The 21,750-nt window shown below is 35.5% G+C and overlaps 1 long non-coding RNA gene across 1 annotated transcript; it reads left to right on the top strand.

Moving 5' to 3' along the window:
• The first annotated feature begins 17,963 nt into the window (after nt 1-17,963).
• LOC140180877 (uncharacterized) lies at nt 17,964-20,531 on the top strand. The gene is made up of 3 exons (XR_011874967.1): nt 17,964-18,133; nt 18,226-18,280; nt 20,268-20,531. It is a non-coding gene; the product is annotated as an uncharacterized lncRNA (long non-coding RNA).
• The last annotated feature ends 1,219 nt before the right edge of the window (nt 20,532-21,750 follow it).

Raw genomic sequence — 21,750 nt, forward strand, 5'->3', positions numbered from 1 at the left:
TGTGGACCTTGTCAATGAAGTTTTGATTGTTTAAATATGATAGAGATTGAAAAAACAACAAAAAAAAGGGAATTATCCTTGGGCTTGCCTTATGATGTTTCGCCCATGAGGACTTTTGGTCCCGCAAGGTTTTTTGAAAATTTGGCCCTATTGAGTATAGGGCCTTTTGTTCTTTTGGCCCTATAAAGTAGGGCCAAAGCCCTATAGGGCCAAGCATATTGACACTAATACATATTGTTAAGATAGAGGAGATCTTTTAAATCATATCAATTTTTCGGTTTTCCCTTTCATTTTTCTCCTTCTACTCTCACACTCTTTATGATATAACTCACTAACTTTCCCCTTCTTTTTTCTCCCTTCTACTCTCGCACTCTTTGTGATATAACTCTCCAACTTCCCCCTTCTTCTTCCTTCCTCTACTCTTTTAAATCTATATACCCTTCTATACTTTCCCCTTCCTCTATTTTCTTAAAACATGTCGGAATACTTGGATAAACCTCTCTACGGGGGAGTGACTGTGTACGATCGGAATCTACAAGGGGTAATAATACCCTATGACAACATGGACCATCTTCCCTTTCCCGGAGAGGATCAACTTGATAATCGTATTTTTGAGATTTCCACGGAAGTTCAGTACAACTTTGTCAAAGATAATTCGGGCGGGACACGTGCCATAAATATTTATGTACTTGACGATAATGTACTGTCATTTCCCGCGGTACCTAAAGATGGATCACAAAATTTACAATTTGAAAAGTGCAGTGCTACCGGCCATGTCAAAGAGGACTGTGTTGTTGATCCTAGTCAAAAATGGACTGTGGCAACTGGCAGATCAAAGAAAAGCTCTATCAATGCACACAAGAAAGGACACGGGCATAGATAGCTTTGTTGGAAGAAGAGGGTGGTGTTAACTTTGGTTCTTTGATTTAGTAGATGTTCTAGTTAGTGCTTTCACTTGACTACTTCTGTAGGACCAAATATTTTTTAGACTGATGTTGAAAATGGGATGCAGAGAGAACAATAGTAAGGGTTTGATCAACAGTAAGGCTATCAAAGTCTTGATTTAGTTAAGTATGTTTGATCGTTTGGGTGATATAGTTCAGTTTAGGGTAGCATCTTGTACCCGATATTTTAAGCCATCTTTGTCAATATAATAGGAAATTAGAATAAACCGGTTTAGTAAAAATTTGATTGTTTGAAAAATTTGATTTGGAATATCATTTTAGTTTTTGAAGAATAAACCGGTTTAGTAAAAATTTGAATCTTTAGAAAATTTGATTTAGAATATTGTTTTATTTTTTGACTTTGTAAATAGAGTTTATTTTGTGGACCTTGTCAATGGAGTTTTGATTGTTTAAATATGATAGAGATTGTTGAAATAGAGATTGAAAAAGCAACAAAAAAAAAGAGGATTATCCATGGGCTTGCCCTACGATGTTTGGCCCACGAGGGCTTTTGGCCCTGCAAGATTTTTTGAAAATTTGGTCCTATTGAGTATAGGGCCTTTTGTTCTTTTGGCCCTATAAAGTAGGGCCAAAGCCCTATAGGGCCAAGCATATTGACACTAATACATATTGGTAAGATAGAGGAAATCTTTTAAATCATATCAATTTTCTTGTTTCCCCTTTCAACTTTCTCCTACTACTCTCACACTCTTTATGATATAACTCACCAACTTCCCCCTTCTTCTTCCTCCCTTCTACTCTCGCACTCTTTATGATATAACTCCCCAACTTTTCCCTTCTTCTTCCTCCCTCTGCTCTCTTAAGTCTATATACCCTTCTATACTTTTTCCTTCCTCTGTTTTCTTAAAACATGTCGGAATACATGGATAAAACTCTCTACGGGAGAGTGACTGTGTACGATCAGAATCAACAAGGGGTAATAATACCCTATGACAACAGGGGCCATCTTCCCTTTTTCGGATAGGATCAACTTGATAATCGTATTCTTGCGGTTTCCACAGAAGTTCATTACAACCTTGCCAAAGATAATTCGGGCGGGACACGTGCCATAAATATTTATGTACTTGACGATAATGGACTACCATTTCCCGCGGTACCTAAAGATGGATCACAAAACTTACAATGTGAAAAGTGCGTTGCTACCGGCCATGTCAAAGAGGACTGTGTTGTTGATCCTAGTAAAAAATAGACAATGGCAACTAGCATATCAAAGAAAAGCTCTATCAATGCACAGAAGAAAGGACACTGGCGTAGATAGCTTTGTTGGAAGAAGACGGTGGGGTTATCTTTGGTTCTTTGTTGTAGTAGTTGTTCTAGTTAGTGCTTTCACTTGATTGCTTCTGTAGGACCAAATATTTTTTAGACTGATGTGGAAAATGGGAGGCAGAGAGAACAACAGTAAGGATTTGATCAACAGTAAGGCTATCGAAGTCTTGATTTAGTTAGGTATGTTTTATCGTTTGGGTGATATAGTTCAGTTTAGGGTAGCATCTTGTACCCGATATTTTAAGCCATCTTTGTCAATATAATAGGAAATTAGAAAAACCATTTTAGTAAAAATTTGATGGTTTAGAAACTTTGATTTGGAATATCATTTTAGTTTTTGAAGAATAAACCAATTTAGTAAAAGTGTCAATGTTTAGAAAATTTGATTTTGAATATTGTTTTATTTTTTGACTTTGTAAATAGAGTTTATTTTGTGGACCTTGTCAATGGAGTTTTGATTGTTTAAATAGGATAAAGATTGTTGAAATAGAGATTAATAAAGCAAAAAAAAAAAAGAGGATTATCCATGAGCTAGCCCTACGATGTTTGGCCCATGAGGGCTTTTGGCCCTTCAAGGTTTTTTGAAAATTTGGCCCTATTCAGTATAGGGTCATTTGTTCTTTTGGCCCTATAAAGTAGGGACAAAGCCCTATAGGGCCAAGCATATTGACACTAATACATATTGGTAAGATAGAGGAGATCTTTTAAATCATATCAATTTCCCAGTTTCCCCTTTCATCTTTCTCCTTTTATTACTCTTGCACTCTTTATGATATAACTCACTAACTTCCCCCTTCTTCTTCCTTCCTCTACTCTCTTAAGTCTATATACCTTTTTATACTTTCTCCTTCCTCTATTTTCTTAAAACATACCGGAATAGTTGGATAAACCTCTCTACGAGAGAGTGACTGTGTACGATCGGAATCAACATGGGGTAATAATACCCTATGACAACAGGGACCATCTTTCCTTTTCCGGAGAGGATCAACTTGATAATCATATTCTTGAGGTTTCCACAGAAGTTCAGTACAACCTTGCCAAAGATATTTTGGGCGGGACACGTGCCATAAATATTTATGTACTTGACGATAATGTACTGCCATTTTTCGCGGTACCTAAAGATGGATCACAAAACTTATAATTTGAAAAGTGCGGTGCTACCGGCCATGTCAAAGAGGACTGTGTTGTTGATCCCAGTCAAAAATAGACTGTGGCAACTGGCAGATCAAAGAAAAGCTCTGTCAATGCACACAAGAAAGGACACGGGCATAGATAGCTTTTTGGAAGAAGATGGTGGTGTTATCTTTGGTTCTTTGATTTAGTAGTTGTTCTAGTTAGTGCTTTCACTTGACTGCTTCTTTAGGAACAAATATTTTTTAGACTGATGTGAAAAATGGGATGCAGAGAGAACAACAGTAAGGGTTTGATCAACAGTAAGGCTGTCGAAGTCTTAATTTGGTTAAGTATGTTTCATCGTTTGGGTGATATAGTTCAGTTTAGGGTAGCATCTTGTACCCGATATTTTAAGCCATCTTTGTCAATATAATAGGAAATTAGAATAAACCAGTTTAGTAAAAATTTTGATTGTTTGAAAAATTTGATTTGGAATATCGTTTTAGTTTTCGAAGAATAAACAAGTTTAGTAAAAATTTGAATGTTTAGAAAATTTGATTTGGAATATTGTTTTATTTTTTGACTTTGTAAATAGAGTTTATTTTATGGACCTTGTCAATGGAGTTTTGATTGTTTAAATATGATAGAGATTGTTGAAATAGAGATTGAAAAAACAACAAAAAAAGAGGATTATCCATGGGCTTGCTCTACGATGTTTGGCCCACGAGGGCTTTTGGCCCTGCAAGGTTTTTTAAAATTTGGCCCTATTGAGTATAGGGCCTTTTGTTCTTTTGGCCATATAAAGTAGGGCCAAAGCCCTATAGGGCCAAGCATATTGACACTAATACATATTGGTAAGATAGAGGAGATCTTTTAAATCATATCAATTTTCCGGTTTCCCCTTTCAACTTTCTCCTTCTACTCTGACACTCTTTATGATATAACTCACCAACTTCCCCCTTCTTCTTCCTTCCTTCTACTCTCGCACTCTTTATGATATAACTCCCCAACTTTCTCCTTCTTCTTCCTCCCTCTGCTCTCTTAAGTCTATATACCATTCTATACTTTCCCATTCCTCTATTTTCTTAAAACATCTTGGAATACTTGGATAAACCCCTCAACGGGAGAGTGACTGTGTACGATCAGAATCAACAAGGGGTAATAATACCCTATGACAACAGGGACCATCTTCCCTTTTTCGGAGAGGATCAACTTGATAATCGTATTCTTGCGGTTTCCACAGAAGTTCATTACAACCTTGCCAAAGATAATTCGGGCAGGACACGTGCCATAAATATTTATGTACTTGACGATAATAGAGTGCCATTTCCCGCGGTACCTAAAGATGGATCACAAAACTTACAATGTGAAAAGTGCGGTGCTACCGGCCATGTCAAAGAGGATTGTGTTGTTGATCCCAGTAAAAAATAGACAATGACAACTGGCAGATCAAAGAAAAGCTCTATCAATGCACACAAGAAAGGACACTGGTATAGATAGCTGTTGGAAGAAGACGATGGTGTTATCTTTGGTTCTTTGTTGTAGTAGTTGTTCTAGTTAGTGCTTTCACTTGATTGCTTCTGTAAGACCAAATATTTTTTAGACTGATGTAAAAAATGGGAGGCAGAGAGAACAACAGTAAGGGTTTGATCAACAGTAAGGCTATCGAAGTCTTGATTTAGTTAGGTATATTTCATCGTTTGGGTGATATAGTTCAGTTTAGGGTAGCATCTTGCACCCAATATTTTAAGCCATCTTTGTCAATATAATAGGAAATTAGAATAAACCAGTTTAGTAAAAATTTGATTGTTTGGAAAATTTGATTTGGAATATCATTTTAGTTTTTGAAGAATAAACCAATTTAGTAAAAGTGACAATGTTTAGAAAATTTGATTTTGAATATTGTTTTATTTTTTGACTTTGTAAATAAAGTTTATTTTGTGGACCTTGTCAATGGAGTTTTGATTGTTTAAATAGGATAGAGATTGTGGAAATAGAGATTGAAAAAATAATAAAAAATAGGATTATCCATGAGCTAGCCCTACGATGTTTGGCCCATGAAAGCTTTTGGCCCTGAAAGGTTTTTTGAAAATTTGGCCCTATTCAGTATAGGATCAATTGTTCTTTTGGCCCTATAAAGTAGGGACAAAGCCCTATAGGGCCAAGCATATTGACACTAATACATATTGGTAAGATAGAGGAGATCTTTTAAATCATATCAATTTCCCGGTTTCTCCTTTCATCTTTCTCCTTCTACTCTCGCACTCTTTATGATATAACTCACCAACTTCCCCCTTCTTCTTCCTTCCTCTGCTCTCTTAAGTCTATATAACTTTCTATACTTTCTCCTTCCTCTATTTTCTTAAAACATGTCAGAATACTTGGATAAACCTCTCTACGGAAGAGTGACTGTGTACGATCGGAATCAACAAGGGGTAATAATACCCTATGACAACAGGGACCATCTTCCCTTTTTCGGTGAGGATCAACTTGATAATCGTATTCTTGCAGTTTCCACAGAAGTTCATTACAACCTTGCCAAAGATAATTCGGGCGGGACACGTGCCATAAATATTTATGTACTTGCCGATAATGGACTGCCATTTCCCGCGGTACCTAAAGATGGATCACAAAACTTACAATGTGAAAAGTGCGGTGCTACCGGCCATGTCAAAGAGGACTGTGTTGTTGATCCTAGTAAAAAATAGACAATGGCAACTAGCAGATCATAGAAAAGCTCTATCAATACACAGAAGAAAGGACACTATCGTAGATAGTTTTGTTGGAAGAAGACGGTGGTGTTATCTTTGGTTCTTTGTTGTAGTAATTGTTCTAGTTAGTGCTTTCACTTGATTGCTTCTGTAGGATCAAATATTTTTTAGACTGATGTGAAAAATGGGAGGTAGAGAGAACAACAGTAAGAGTTTGATCAACAGTAAGGCTGTCGAAGTCTTAATTTGGTTAAGTATGTTTCATCGTTTGGGTGATATAGTTCAGTTTAGGGTAGCATCTTGTACCCAATATTTTAAGCCATCTTTGTCAATATAATAGGAAATTAGAATAAACCAATTTAGTAAAAATTTTGATTGTTTGAAAAATTTGATTTGGAATATCGTTTTAGTTTTCGAAGAATAAACCAGTTTAGTAAAAATTTGAATGTTTAGAAAATTTGATTTGGAATATTGTTTTATTTTTTGACTTTGTAAAAAGAGTTTATTTTGTAGACCTTGTCAATGGAGTTTTGATTGTTTAAATATGATAGAGATTGTTGAAATAGAGATTTAAAAAGCAACAAAAAAAGAGGATTATCCATGGGCTTACCCTACGATGTTTGACCCACGAGGGCTTTTGGCCCTGCAAGGTTTTTTGAAAATTTGGCCCTGTTGAGTATAGGGCCTTTTGTTTATTTTGGCCCTATAAAGTAGGGCCAAAGCCCTATAGGGCCAAGCATATTGACACTAATACATATTGGTAAGATAGAGGAGATCTTTTAAATTATATCAATTTTTCGGTTTTCCCTTTCAACTTTCTCCTTCTACTCTCACACTCTTTATGATATAACTCACCAACTTCCTCCTTCTTCTTCCTTCCTTCTACTCTCGCACTCTTTATGATATAACTCCCCAACTTTCCCCTTCTTCTTCCTCTCTCTGCTCTCTTAAGTCTATATACCTTTCTATACTTTCCCCTTCCTCTATTTTCTTAAAACATGTCGGAATACTTGAATAAACCTCTCTACGGGAGAGTGACTGTGTACGATCAGAATCAACAAGGTGTAATAATGCCCTATGACAACAGGGACCATCTTTCCTTTTTCGGAGAGGATCAACTTGATAATCGTATTCTTGCGGTTTTCACAGAAGTTCATTACAACCTTGCCAAAGATAATTCGAGCAGGACACGTGCCATAAATATTTATGTACTTGATGATAACGGACTGCCATTTCCCGCGATACCTAAAGATGGATCACAAAACTTACAATGTGAAAAGTGCGGTGCTACCGGCCATGTCAAAGAGGACTGTGTTGTTGATCCCAGTAAAAAATAGACAATGACAACTGGCAGATCAAAGAAAAGCTCTATCAATGTACACAAGAAAGGACACTGGTATAGATAGCTTTGTTGGAAGAAGACGATGGTGTTATCTTTGGTTCTTTGTTTTAGTAGTTGTTCTAGTTAGTGCTTTCACTTGATTGATTCTGTAGGACCAAATATTTTTTAGACTGATGTGAAAAATAGGAGGCAGAGAAAACAACAGTAAGGGTTTGATCAACAGTAAGGCTTTCGAAGACTTGATTTAGTTAGGTATGTTTCATCGTTTGGGTGATATAGTTCAGTTTAGGGTAGCATCTTGCACCCGATATTTTAAGCCATCTTTGTAAGTATAATAAGAAGTTAGAATAAACCAGTTTAGTAAAAATTTAATTGTTTGAAAAATTTGATTTGGAATATCATTTTAGTTTTTGAAGAATAAACCAGTTTAGTAAAAGTGTCAATGTTTAGAAAATTTGATTTTGAATATTGTTTTATTTTTTGACTTTGTAAATAAAGTTTATTTTGTGGACCTTGTCAATGGAGTTTTGATTGTTTAAATAGGATAGAGATTGTTGAAATAGAGATTGAAAAAGCAACAAAAAATAGGATTATCCATGAGCTAGCACTACGATGTTTGGCTCATAAGGGCTTTTGGCCCTGCAAGATTTTTTGAAAATTTGGCCCTATTCAGTATAGGGTCATTTGTTCTTTTGACCCTATAAAGTAGGGCCAAAGCCCTATAGGGCTATGCATATTGACACTAATACATATTCGTAAGATAGAGGAGATCTTTTAAATCATATCAATTTCCCGGTTTTCCCTTTCATCTTTCTCCTTCTACTCTCACACTCTTTATGATATAACTAACCAACTTCCCCCTTCTTCTTCATTCCTCTGCTCTCTTAAGTCTATATAACTTTCTATACTTTTTCCTTTCTCTATTTTCTTAAAACATGTCAGAATACTTGGATAAACCTCTCTACGGGAGAGTGACTGTGTACGATCGGAATCAACAAGGGGTAATAATACCCTATGACAACAGGGACCATCTTCCCTTTTTCGGAGAGGATCAACTTGATAATCGTATTCTTGCGGTTTCCACAGAAGTTCATTACAACCTTGCCAAAGATAATTCGGGCGGGACACTGCCATAAATATTTCTGTACTTGACGATAATGGACTGCCATTTCCGGCGGTACCTAAAGATGGATCACAAAACTTACAATTTGAAAAGTGTGGTGCTACCGGCAATGTCAAAGAGAACTGTGTTGTTGATCCTAGTAAAAAATAGACAATGGCAACTAGCAGATCAAAGAAAAGCTCTATCAATGTACAGAAGAAAGGACACTGGCGTAGATAGCTTTGTTGGAAGAAGACGGTGGTGTCATCTTTGGTTCTTTGTTGTAGTAGTTGTTCTAGTTAGTGCTTTCACTTGATTGCTTCTGTAGGACCAAATATTTTTTAGACTGATGTGGAAAATGGTAGGCAGAGAGAACAACAGTGAGGGTTTGATCAACAGTAAGGCTATCGAAGTCTTTATTTAGTTAGGTATGTTTCATCGTTTGGGTGATATAGTTCAGTTTAGGGTAGCATCTTGTACCCGATATTTTAAGCCATCTTTGTCAATATAATAGGAAATTAGAATAAACCAGTTTAGTAAAAAATTGATTGTTTGGAAAATTTGATTTAGAATATCATTTTAGTTTTTGAAGAATAAATCAGTTTAGTAAAAGTTTCAATGTTTAGAAAATTTGATTTTGAATATTGTTTTATTTTTTGACTTTGTAAATAGAGTTTATTTTGTGGACCTTGTCAATGGAGTTTTGATTGTTTAAATAGGATAGAGATTGTTGAAATAGAGATTGAAAAAGCAACAAAAAAGAGGATTATCCATGAGCTAGCCCTACGATGTTTGGCCCATGAAGGCTTTTGGCCCTGCAAGGTTTTTTGAAAATTTGGCCCTACTTAGTATAGGGCTATTTGTTCATTTGGCCTTATAAAGTAGGGCCAAAGCCCTATAGGGCCATGCATATTGATACTAATACATATTGGTAAGATAGAGGAGATCTTTTAAATCATATCAATTTTTCGGTTTCCCCTTTCATCTTTCTCCTTCTACTCTCGCACTCTTTATGATATAACTCAGCAACTTCTCCCTTCTTCTTCCTTCCTATGCTCTCTTAAGTCTATATACCTTTTTTATACTTTCTCCTTCCTCTATTTTCTTAAAACATGTCGGAATACTTGGATAAACCTCTCTACGGGAGAGTGAGTGTGTACGATCGGAATCAACAAGGGGTAATAATACCCTATGACAACAGGGACCATCTTCCCTTTTTCGGAGAGGATCAACTTAATAATCGTCTTCTTGAGGTTTCCATAGAAGTTCAGAACAACCTTGCCAAAGATAATTCGGGCGGGACACGTGCCATAAATATTTATGTACTTGACGATAATGGAATGCCATTTCCCGCGGTACCTAAAGATGGATCACAAAACTTACAGTGTGAAAAATGCGGTGCTACCGGCCATGTCAAAGAGGATTGTGTTGTTGATCTCAGTCAAAAATGGACAGTGACAACTGGCAGATCAAAGAAAAGCTCTGTCAATACACACAAAAAAGGACACGGGCGTAGATAGCTTTGTTAGAAGAAGAGGGTGCTATTTTCTTTGGTTCTTTGATTTAGTAGTTGTTGTAGTTAGTGCTTTCACTTGACTGCTTCTTTAGAACCAAATATTTTTTAGACTGATGTGGAAAATGGGATGCAGAGAGAACAACAGTAAGGATTTGATCAACAGTAAGGTTATCGAAGTGTTGATTTGGTTAAATATGTTTCATCGTTTGGGTGATATAGTTTAGTTTAGGGTAGCATCTTGTACCCGATATTTTAAGCAATCTTTGTCAATATAATAGAAAATTAGAATAAACCGATTTAGTAAAAATTTGATTGTTTGAAAAATTTGATTTGGAATATCGTTTTAGTTTTCGAAGAATAAACCAGTTTAGTAAAAATTTGAATGTTTAGAAAATTTGATTTGGAATATTGTTTCATTTTTTTTACTTTGTAAATAGAGTTTATTTTGTGGACCTTATCAATGGAGTTTTGATTGTTTAAATATGATATAGATTGTTGAAATAGAGATTGAAAAAGCAACAAAAAAGAGGATTATCCATGGGCTTGCCATATGATGTTTGGCTCATGAGGACTTTTGGCCCTGTAAGGTTTTTTGAAAATTTGGCCCTATTGAGTATAGGGCTTTTTGTTCTTTTGGCACTATAAAGTAGGGCCAAAGTCCTCTAGGGCCAAGCATATTGACACTAATACATATTGGTAAGATAGAGGAGATCTTTTAAATCATATCAATTTTTCAGTTTTCCCTTTCATCTTTCTCCTTCTACTCTCACACTCTTTATGATATAACTCACCAACTTCGCCCTTCTTCTTCCTCCCTTCTACTCTCGCACTCTTTATGATATAACTCACCAAATTCCCCCTTCTTCTTCCTCCCTCTGCTCTCTTAAGTCTATATATCCTTCTATACTTTTCCCTTCCTCTATTTTTTTAAAACATATCGGAATACTTGGATAAACCTCTCTACGGGAGAGTGTCTGTGTACGATCAGAATCAACAAGGGGTAATAATACCCTATGACAACAGGGACCATCTTACCTTTTTTCGGAGAGGATCAACTTGATAATCGTATTCTTGAGGTTTACACAGAAGTTCATTACAATCTTGCCAAATATAATTCGGGCGGGACACGTGCCATAAATATTTATGTACTTGACGATAATGGACTGCCATTTCCCGCGGTACCTAAAAATGGATCACAAAACTTACAATGTGAAAAGTACGGTGCTACCGACCATGTCAAAGAGGACTGTGTTGTTGATCCCAGTAAAAAATGGACAGTGAAAACTGGCAGATCAAAGAAAAGCTCTGTCAATACACACAAGAAAGGACACTGCGTAGATAGCTTTGTTGGAAGAAGACAGTGGTGTTATATTTGGTTCTTTATTGTAGTAGTTGTTATAGATAGTGCTTTTACTTGATTGCTTCTGTAGGACCAAATATTTTTAGACTGATGTGGAAAATGGGAGGCAGAGAGAACAACAGTAAGGGTTTGATCAACAGTAAGGCTATCGAAGTCTTGATTTAGTTAGGTATGTAAGGGTTTGATCAACAGTAAGGCTATCGAAGTCTTGATTTAGTTAGGTATCTTTTATCGTTTGGGTGATATAGTTCAGTTTAGGATAGCATCTTGTACCCGATATTTTAAGCCATCTTTGTCAATATAATAGGAAATTAGAATAAACCAGTTTAGTAAAAATTTGATTGTTTGGAAAATTTGATTTGGAATATCATTTTAGTTTTTGAAGAATAAACCAGTTTAGTAAAAGTGTCAATATTTAGAAAATTTGATTTTGAATATTATTTTATTTTTGACTTTGTAAATAGAGTTTATTTTGTGGACCTTGTTAATGGAGTTTGATTGTTTAAATAGGATAGAGATTGTTGAAATAGAAATTAAAAAAGCAACAAAAAAGAGGATTATCCATGAGCTGGCCCTACGATGTTTGGCCCATGAGGGCTTTTGGCCTTGCAAGGTTTTTTGAAAATTTGGCCATATTCAGTATACGGCCATTTGTTCTTTTGGCCCTATAAAGTAGGGCCAAAGCCCTATAGGGCCAAGCATATTGACACTAATACATATTGGTAAGATAGATGAGATATTTTAAATCAAATCAATTTCCTGGTTTCCCCTTTCATCTTTCTCCTTCTACTCTCGCACTCTTTATGATATAACTCACCAACTTCTCCCTTCTTCTTCCTTCCTCTACTCTCTTAAGTCTATATAACTTTCTATACTTTCTCCTTCCTCTATTTTCTTAAAACATGTCAGAATACTTGGATAAACCTCTCTACGGGAGAGTGAATGTGTACGATCGAAATCAACAAGGGGTAATAATACCCTATGACAACAGGGACCATCTTCCCTTTTTCGGAGAAGATCAACTTGATAATCGTATTCTTGCGGTTTCTACAGAAGTTCATTATAACCTTGCCAAAGATAATTCGGGCGGGACACATGCCATAAATATTTATGTACTTGACGATAATGGACTGCCATTTCCCGCGGTACCTAAAGATGAATCACAAAACTTACAATGTGAAAAGTGCGGTGCTAACGGCCATGTCAAAGAGGACTGTGTTGTTGATCCCGGAAAAAAAAATAGACAATGGCAACTGGCTGATCAAAGAAAAGCTCTATCAATGCACACAAGAAAGGACACTGGCGTAGATAGCTTTGTTGGAAGAAGACGGTGGTGTTATCTTTGGTTCTTTGTTGTAGTAGTTGTTCTAGTTAGTGCTTTCACTTGATTGCTTCTCTAGGATCAAATATTTTTTAGACTGATCTGAAAAATGGGAGACAGAGAGAATAATAGTAAGGGTTTGATCAACAGTAAGGCTATCGAAGTCTTTATTTAGTTAGGTATGTTTCATCGTCTGGGTGATATAGTTCAGTTTAGGGTAGCATCTTGTACCCGATATTTTAAGCCATCTTTGTCAATATAATAGGAAATTAGAATAAACCAGTTTAGTAAAAATTTGATTGTTTGAAAAATTTGATTTGGAATATCATTTTTGTTTTTGAAGAACAAACCAGTTTAGTAAAGGTTTCAATGTTTAGAATAAACCAGTTTAGTAAAAGTTTCAATGTTTAGTAAAACTTGACATTTTTCTGCAATCTGAGAAACATGCGTACGCGGGCACCTTTATACATGGACGTGCGTCTCTGCCAAGCCTTCTCGCGTACGCAGCCCAGGTATGCGTACCCGAAACGGCCCAATGACGTATTGAATGCATACACAGACGTACCTTTTTCAACATGTGCGTAGAGACGATAGGGGTGTGCGTACGCACAACCCCTATTTTGCTGAAAATGTGTTTTTTCTATGCTTTTAGGGGTTCTCTAGCTTTCCAAACTTCCATAACTTTTTCTTAAAACTTATGGCTAGTAATTAGACTCTAAGACTAGTGAAGATGGGATAATTAATTTGAATTGGTGATTTTCTTTGATATGAGTTTAGAGCCGGTGACTTAGACTTTGGAATGTTTGTGGAAGAGATTAGTTAATGTGGTGTGGTGAGATATTTCTTTGACGAGATTGAGATTTGGAATGATTATGTTGTATTTGAGGAACTTGAGATATTGATAAGAGATGATGATATTGGAAGTTGAAAATGAATGATTACGATTAATGGAATGAGTATGAACGAAAGTGTGCTATGAGCAGTGGCCTCTGAGATGGATTATGTGATTGTGACATGCATTGTTCTCCGTCCTAGGGACTGTGGCAGTCTCCCGCCTACGTTCGGATGTGAGGGGTGTGGTAGTCTTCCACTCACGTGACATGCATTGTTTTGGTAAGTCACTATACGCCTCGGGCAAGGGCTGTGGCAGTCTCCCGCTTGTCGCGGTAATGGTGCCAGCGTAGGGTCTGTGGCAGTCTCCCATCTATGTTGACATGCGATATCCAGAGGAAGTTGGTAGGGCACTCATCCCTTGGAATTATTCCTCCTGAGTATGCACAACAGAGAGACTAATCCGAGAGTTGCCGATCGGATTTTGTGTCGGGTTTGACACTATAACCGACATGTGATATCATAGCCAATAGGACAGGCATTCATCATATGCATCTCTTATGTGCTTGTTTGCTTTGATTACTTGTAGTTTGCCTAATTGTATAATATGCCTACCTGCTTCTTTAATTACTTGCTATACATGAATAGTACCTGTGTATTACTTGTTTGCATATACTTGTGATTGTCTGGCGTTGAGGAGGAACGGAAGGCGGTGGCGATGAGATCGCATGGAGGTTAGGTTGGCGAAGGCTGTGGGATACAGCGGTGTGACTAGTTTTAGTTAGAAATCTCCTAAGTCTAGATAATCCTGTTTATGGCTTATGGTTTTAGTTATTTATTTTCGTTAAGTTTGAATATCTGTTTTTGATGTGAAGTTCTAGGATTGCCTTTAGCATCCCAGAACCTTATATCTTACATATTGGGCACTATTACCATATTAAGAACTTTCGATTCTCATACTATATATTGTTGTTATTTTTCATATGCAGGTCACAACCTATCATGGTGAGTTTGCGAATGTGGTGACAGAGCGGAGTATGATATTCTTTATGTTTTATTTCACTTTACTCTTGTTGTAGTACTTTCTCTCACCTTTTTATTTTAGATTTTTGGCCTTAGAGGTTTGATTTTGAGAGATAAGTTGTATAAGTTGTTTTAAACTTCCGAAACTCTTTTGTATTTCAGTTTGACTAGCCGGCCTAAACTCCGCAGGCTATGACTAGTCATCTTTTTGGTATATATATATATATCTTGTTAATTTAATTACTACCTTGTGTATCCTGGAGCTATCTACAAGGTTTTATATGTATTATGTCTTGTTCTGTTCGTACCTACGCGTTTAGTTACCGTGTGTGAACGCTTCGCATTTCGTAATTCTGCTTTATGCAACTTTGAGCTTTTATTCCTTCATTGGGCTTCTAGTTATATAAATTCTTGGATATATATTATATATTATAAGTTTTAGGACTGTCGTGGCACTTTATTATCCTTTGCTTTACGGCTAGAGGTAAGGCTTAGGATAACGGGGTATTACAAAAGGTCTGGAGAGTTTACAGTGATGTCCCTCATAGAAACAATACAAAAGAGCATTGCGAGAGCCAAAAAGCAACACATGTCCAATATTATAAATCATGTATGGAAAAACTTAGTTCCACCGCATGTAGAAATTCTAGTTTGGTTTGTTTTACAGGAAAAATTGAACACAAGAGAGAAACTTAGCAAGTGTGGCCTACTTTTGAAGGAGATGGAAAGCTGTGTATTTTATGCAGCTGCCCCGAAAACCGTTTATCATTTATTCTTCTCTTGTCCTGTAGCGTGGAGCCTGTGGGGAGTAGCACTACAAAGAAAAAAGCTCTCGTGGTCATAGCCTAAGAATGCAGTCTAATGTTTTCAAAACATCCTAGCAGTTACAAGAAGACTACATCAATAACCCTCCTTCAAATGCTCCACTTTAACGTCATCTTTGGTGCCCCACAAACCTTCAGTGATTTAATTTATTCTTCTATGTTCACTCCAAAAGCAGTAGTGGTAGAAGATGATCCTCTGAAAATCCTCAAAAAAAAAAAAACATTGAAAAAAATCAAGCCCCAAAAATAAATTAAAAAAAATCAAGCCTAAAAAAGACACTAAAACAAAAATCATAAAAAAATTGAAGGCCAAAAAATTCAAAACCTAGGAAATAAATAGAATTATAAAAAAATAAAACAGAAGAACATGATGTAATGAAAGGTTTAATTATTCTGCTGGTCCCTATAGTTTCGCAAAATTTTCAATTAGGTCCCTATACTTTTTTTTCTTTTAATTGAGTCCTTGCACCAAATTTTTTTTAATTGGGTCCTTACACTTTTTTTTTCCTTTTATTTAGGTCCCTGTACCAGTTTTTTTTTTTTTTAGTTAGGTCCCTATAAAATTAAGCCAATTACTACTAAGAGGGACTTAATTGAAAAAAAAAATTTGTACAGGGACCCAATTAATAAGAAAAAAATTATAGGGACCTAATTGAAAATTTCACGAAACTATAGGGACTAACAGAGTAATTAAAATGAATAAGGAGTATATCTAGTGATGAAAGGAAAAGAAGGAAGATGAAACAACGATGTGAAATATGTCATTTTGAATATGTCATTTTTATAAATAATTTTGTTAGCATTTTAGACATTCATAAATAAAAATGGTAAAATTTTTGTGTAGGACAGATTTGGAAAGACAATCTTATCATTTGACGCATTCTTTTATATTCATATTTTATTTTATTATATTTAACTATATTTAATTTGGGAGTTAATAGGCAAAATAATTTTTAACTGGAATTAACCCCAAAGCATACTCCAAGGGAGTTCAATTAAGAATAGCTCAAATTCATCTTGATTCGACCTAACCCAATGAACAAAGAGGGTCTCCCACACGCGACTGGATTTAACTTGGATCACTTAGACTCGATAGACAATCTAATTTGGGACATCTCTAAAGACTAAAGCTCTTCATTACCAGATCCCGCGTATACAGGTGGAGTAACCTCTCACTATGCTAAACTGCCCAAACAATGAGGGAAATAATCGTTACCTAAGTTGCAGGCTTGTAGCTAAATTCCTATTCTGAAATAATCAACCACACTATTATCTCTATAAATATCACCTTAACTCAGGTAATTTGTTAATCTAATTTCAATTATATTTTGTAAAAATTAACGTTTGATTATGACATTAAAATTTCATATAGATACCTTAAGCTACTATTTTAGAAGCACACAAAGAAGCAATTAAGAATATATAAATCACCTATTCAAACTCAATTTGCTTTACTAGTTTGGATAAAACTAGGGCTGCGCATGGATTAAATAATTTATCCACAACTCTGTCATATTTATCTGCATCTGATTCGTATTTTACAGATAATATCTGATCCGCAGAGTCATCAGATCAGATACGATCTAATCTGCATTCTGATAGGATCGGATAGCGGATATTGGGTTTATATCCGCATATCCGATCCGTAGATTCGCAGATTTAATAATTAAGTATATATGACTGAATAATATAAATACCAAAGTTAAAAAATGCAAACCCCAATTCAGTAATTCTAAATCTATACGCAGCGCTGCTCTCTTCTCTCACCCACTCCCAAATTCGCCTCTCTTATTCAATCAGGCTCAGAGCTTCTCCCTTTCTCAAAACTCACTTCTGACCTCATCCATCACCACCGCTCTCCTTCGTCACCGGCATCTCGTTCATTGTCATGTCTCCTCTATCGCCTCTTCGGACCACGTCTATTTCCTTTTTTAATCCTCTTCAACGTTACTCGAACTCCTCTCTTCCTCCGTTCCTTACGCTCCTCTCTGCCTCGTCCATCGTGGTTCATCGTGGTTCTCTCTGCTTCATCCATCGCTGTCGCGCTGCCTTACTGAACCGTGCCTCTGTTCTTGTCGTTCCTCTTTTCTTCCTTTGAATCAAAGTTGCAAAAGTGAAGTAGATCTACAACTGGAATGGCAACCAGAAGAATAATGACGACGACGATTAACAAAGCAACGGATAGAGGCTTTGAAAAGATAATTTTAAAAAAAATTAAATACCAATAATTTTTTGTGTTCTACAATTTTTTTGTTATATCCCTCTTTTGATTGTTTTTTTTTATGATTCAAATTTTATTATGGTTTTATTCTAGTTAAATTAGAAACTATTTGCTTTAGGGTTTGTGTAAATCCCATTAAAATTAGCGAATAATTAGTCAATAAATTAATTTTAATAAAGAAAATTAAAAATGTCAATATTATATTAAATTAGGATAGAGCTCATTAAAACGAGAATTTTGACACTAATTTTAAAGAATTTGGCCCAAGATTTGGCAGAACGGGCCGAACCGGTTGAACCGGGTCCAAATCGGGCCTGTGAGCCCAACTCAGCCCACATATCATTAATGAAGCCAGCTTCCCCTCTCTTCTTCCTCTTCATTCACGCTGCACAATCAGGGAAGAAGAGGGAAAGCTTTTCAACCTAACGCCACAAATCAATCCACCGTAACTTCTTGCTCCGAGCTCCGATCTCCGCATCGTTTGTGACCACACGTTCATCGCGTCGAGCTCTACGAATTTACCGGAACAATTTTATTGGTAAGCCACTCTATCATTCTAGTTCTTCTACCCCCTTAATTTCAAAAATTATGAATACCTATGTTGAGATTTTATTGATTTTGGTATTTTAGGTTCGATTTAGCTTGCGGAGCTTGTCGGACTTGGATGATTTTGTCCATGGGTATGGTAAGGATTATTAATCCTAAGTTAATTCATTGAATTGGTGTATGAGTATTGAATTTTATATATGGATATATGAATTTGGGTGTACATGTGTTGTGTACATGTGTTAGGTTGTGTAAAAGTAGTTGGAGCTTGAAATTGTGGATGTTGGAATTTTAGTGTTTTGGTGAATTTTGGACTTTAGGGCTGTGTTGGTTTGGTGATTTTGCCTTGGACAATATGCGAAAATCGGCCAAAGTATGGTTTAGGTTTCATATATATAATATATAATGTTCTGTGAAAATTTAGGCTAGATGACCATATGATAGGATTTGAATGCATATGTATGTTAAATTGTTTAGTGCCTTGAGAATAATTGTGAATTAAGTTAGAAGTTGATTGTTGTTTGACATTGGGTATGGAAGAACGAATGTTGGATTATGTGTTAATAATGATTGGCAAACTGATGGTGATGGTCTTGTATGGATGATTATGTTGTTGTAGGTAGGAAATTAATGTACTAGAATTGTTAAAATTGGGGTTCATGGATGGTGATTGAATGTGGAGTGAGGGAAATAATATTGTACGAGTTAGGGCTAAATTTTCATGATACAATTTGATTTTGAAAGAATATTTGTTGGAAAGTGGAGGTTTTGAAGTTTTGTGAAAAATTAGTTTTTGGCCGAACTTCGGCGAGCGATAACTTAGCTTCCGAACCCCCAAATGATATCAAACTTATTTTATATTAAAATTGGATCCGCGAAGTTTACGTCGTTCGAAGAATGGATGAAAAATGTTTTAAAACGAAAAAGTTATGGGCGTCAGAAAATTTGAACAAAAAGTTGTTTTTTTTTTAGTTCTGGCAAAAACAAGAATTTCTGGTATGTGTGCGCGCTCTGAGCAGGGCCAAATTTTCACTTGTGCGTACGCACACTCTTGTGCGCATGCACACACTATGATTTTCAGAAAACGTGCGTACGCACACTCTGATGCGCACGCACACTATGGGGTTCTCGGCAGATGTGCGCACGTACACCAGTGTGCGTACGCATACAAATATGCAAGTGTGCGCACGCACACATGTGTGCATACGCGCACACGCTGCTTCTCACTACATATATTTTTGTAATTTCAGAATTATTTAGAACTTCTAAACCTCTATTTTCATTCTTCCAGTCATAAATAATAGTAATGAGTCTGGTAATTAGATGAAGTTAAGAAATGGAGATAACTTGGAGGTGAAGTAAAGCTAAAAAGGTGATGAATTGAGTATGCAACGTTATAAATGATTATGTATAATATTTGGCTTAAGCATTCAAATTATCTGAGATACGAGTTTTTCTGGGTAAAGTACCGTGGCTTACCACCACGTGTTTCAGGTTGAAACTCGATACTCTGTTGACCCTACGTCATAAGGGTGACCGGACACGTATAAATTCCCGGGAATGGTAACCCCCATTGAGTAAAAATGAATGTATGATTTATGAATAAAAGAGAAAAAGCTATGCATAGACTCATGGGGATGCGCGACGGGGGATAGTCCAAGGGTTTAGCAAACCGGACTTGACAGGTTGGCTTGATAACCGACAGATGAGACTCATCAGCCATAGGACAGACATGCATCATGTGCATATTGTCTGATTTGCTTGTTTATGAACTATGTGGGATTGCCTATGTGACTATAGCCTGCTATTTGTTATAACTGTTATCTGTACTACTTGTGAACTACTTGCGTTTGCCTTGTTTTGCTTGTTTGTCTGTGCAAACATGGGAGATGGAGGTACAGAGGAAAGGTGGAAAAAGTTCAATATATAGGTTAAGTTTAGTTAGGTTGAGAACCTTTAGATGACCACCTATTTATGGCTTCTGTTTTTAGTTCCTTAAGCTTTACATCTGAGTGTCGGCGTTCTAGGATTGCCTCTGTATTCCCAGGACCTTATATCTTATATGCGTGGCATCTTTACCATGCTGAGAACCTCTGGTTCTCATCCCATACTATGTTGTTTTTCAGATGCAGGTTGAGAGGCACCTCGCTAGGCGTCTGGACTTCTGAAGCAGAGTGGTTACTGGGTTTCCTTTTGATGTATATTTATGTATATATGTACTTAGTTTCCTCTCTGGACAACCTGTTCTTTTGATCCTCTTAGAGGCTTATGGTCTATGGAGAAATAGGGTTTTGTTTATGTAAATCTGGATTTTGGACATGTATATATATGTAAATATCCTCCGGCCAACCTTGGCTTCGTAGGCTGTGTCAGGAGCTAGTTATTCTGTATCCTTGACTCTCTAATCTCACTTTCTGTTTACTTACACCTATGATCTTTAGGTTTCTTAGTACGCAAATAATCCTGTTTCCTGAGCGTTGCGCTTTTATTTTCGCGATTTTGTTTCACCTGTTTTTTTAAGGCTCCTAGTTTATTATATTCTTTTTACTATTATATGTACATATTTTATTTTAGAGGTCGTAATACCACACCACCTCTGTTTTATGCCTTAAGCGTAAAGCTCTGTGTAGTAGGGTGTTACAATTTGTCTTGTGGTAAAATTATTTTATTTATCTTTTGAATTTTTAAATTTTTTTAACGGGATATATCCTATATTCGATCCGGATCCGAACCTAAAAAATGTAGATATTGTATCCAATTCAATCCGTGTGCAGTTCTACATAAAATAATTCAAAATAAAATCTAAAAAAATATAATTGGAATTCATACAATAATTATTATAAAATAAAATACTATAATAATAAGATAAATATTTTAAAATAAAAAATACAAAAATATGACAATAGTACACTAGTAATATTTTTTGGGAGTCACTCAAATAAAGACGTTTAAAATATTTTTTTAAAGATGTTTTCTAATAATTAAAATTCAATACATATAACTGATTAAACCGTGTTATTTTTTTAAAATTAGATCAGACAAATTAATTTGACCAAAAATTCGATGAACTAAATCTTAAACCGGTGTAAATTAATATTTTTTTTATAGAAAATAACTACAATATCCTTATTATAGAAAAATGACAAAATACTCTTATTATATATATATATATGTTAAAAATCCTAAATCTTAACCTCGTGACGGCACAGTGAAAATAATAGGGTTAGAATTTAGAATTCTCAATAAATATAAATATATATAGTCATTTTTTATATTTGAATATTATAGTAATTTTTTATATTAAAAATATTAATTTAGACCAATTTAAAATTTTGTTTATTAATTTTTTATTTAAATTGATTTGTCCAATCTAATTATAATAGAAATAATACGATTTAATCGATTATATATATAAAATTTTAATTATAATTTAATTAATTATATATATAAAATTTTAATTATTAAAAAATATCTAAAAAAAAAGTGTTTTAAGCGTGTTTATCTTCTAATGGTTGTTATATTTTTTTTTCCTTTTTCTTAATTCTTATGTTTGTAGAGTCTTTAACACCCAATAGCATCAAGGCCTAACATGAGGCCAGCTATCCTTCC

The sequence above is a fragment of the Arachis hypogaea genome, chromosome 17 (assembly GCF_003086295.3).
Source record: "Arachis hypogaea cultivar Tifrunner chromosome 17, arahy.Tifrunner.gnm2.J5K5, whole genome shotgun sequence".
Lineage (NCBI taxonomy): Eukaryota > Viridiplantae > Streptophyta > Magnoliopsida > Fabales > Fabaceae > Arachis > Arachis hypogaea.